Below are 1,326 nucleotides of genomic sequence, written 5' to 3'. Positions count from 1 at the left end.
ATCTCCTATGTTTAAAATTTCTATTTTACTATCCGAATTAGTGGTCTTGTTAATTGTAAACAATTAAGGTCACCTTTCTCTCAACTTGACTTTTGACATTACAGCCAAGCTGACTCACTCGTTTCTCTCAACTTTTCAAAAACAGCATGACTTACAAGGAAATGACAAACTTTCAGAGTAAAATAATGTTTCAATTTATACGAAAACTCGGGATTAATATCAACTTTTCTGAATAACCCCCTTATTAACAGTTCCCCTTTTTCTAACGTTCGCCTTTTAGTATTCCCCGTACCATGTAATATAATATCCCTATTTATGATATTATATTTACCTTAGTTTTATCCCTGATTTACTATTGTATTATTTTTCATGTACTTACTCAACTGATGCCCAACTGCATGGAACTCCTTTGACTCAACCCTTAAAACTACCCTTACTAACAATTGGTGTACTACTCTCCTCAGGTAATATACCCAATTATTATATTGGCGCCCGAAAAAGTTTTGATTAGCTCGTTACACTGTGTTTTTTATTCCCCCACAACCAAAAATTTATGGTTAGTTACTGTTTTTCCTCCCCAGTTTTTACGTCTGCGGTTTATTATATCTTGTTATAATACTTCCCCATTACAATATTATTTCATTTATTTACAGTTAATCGCAGTTTATTTGATTTACATTTAAAAAAAAAAAAAGATAAATTATTGCTCTTGATTTCTAACCCATGTAAACTTTAAACGTTTCAATTGTTCATAGCTTCATTTACTTTGAATAATGTATTAAGTTATTTTCATCAATTTTCCCCTTTCAATTCGTTTTTTGTTGCTTTGCTATTCCGAGTCTTTTGTGACTCATTTATGAAAAAACTTCAGTTTTCCCGACTCATTTTTCATTCCGTTCAGAGTCTTTATTGCCTTTTGCGTTCCTTTCCGAGTCTTTTCTGACTCAATGTTTCATTCCTTTCCGAGTCTTTCTCGACCCATTTGTTGTTCGTTTCCGAGTCTTTCCCTACTCATTCATTCATTCCTTCCGAGTCTTATCTGACGCCTTGTATATTCCTTCCGAGCCTTTCTTGGCCCTTTGCTTCCTTCATTGCTTCCTTCCTTCAAGTGTTTTCTGACACTTTTGCTTTCTTATTGCCCGACTCCTTGGTTACCTGATTCGAGTTCTTTTTGGACTCTCAATTTTCGTCATTGTTCTTCGACATGACATTTGTTTGAGCTTTATCTGAACTCACTTATTCCGCTTGCTTCGAGCCTCACTGGGTTCGTGGCTACATTCGAGCTTCGTCTTAACTCACCTTATTTTCTGCTTTGAGCCTCTCGGT

This window comes from Symsagittifera roscoffensis, unplaced genomic scaffold (genome assembly GCF_963678635.1).
Source record: "Symsagittifera roscoffensis unplaced genomic scaffold, txSymRosc1.1 SCAFFOLD_508, whole genome shotgun sequence".
Taxonomy (NCBI): domain Eukaryota; kingdom Metazoa; phylum Xenacoelomorpha; order Acoela; family Convolutidae; genus Symsagittifera; species Symsagittifera roscoffensis.
This window is presented reverse-complemented; position numbering follows the sequence as displayed.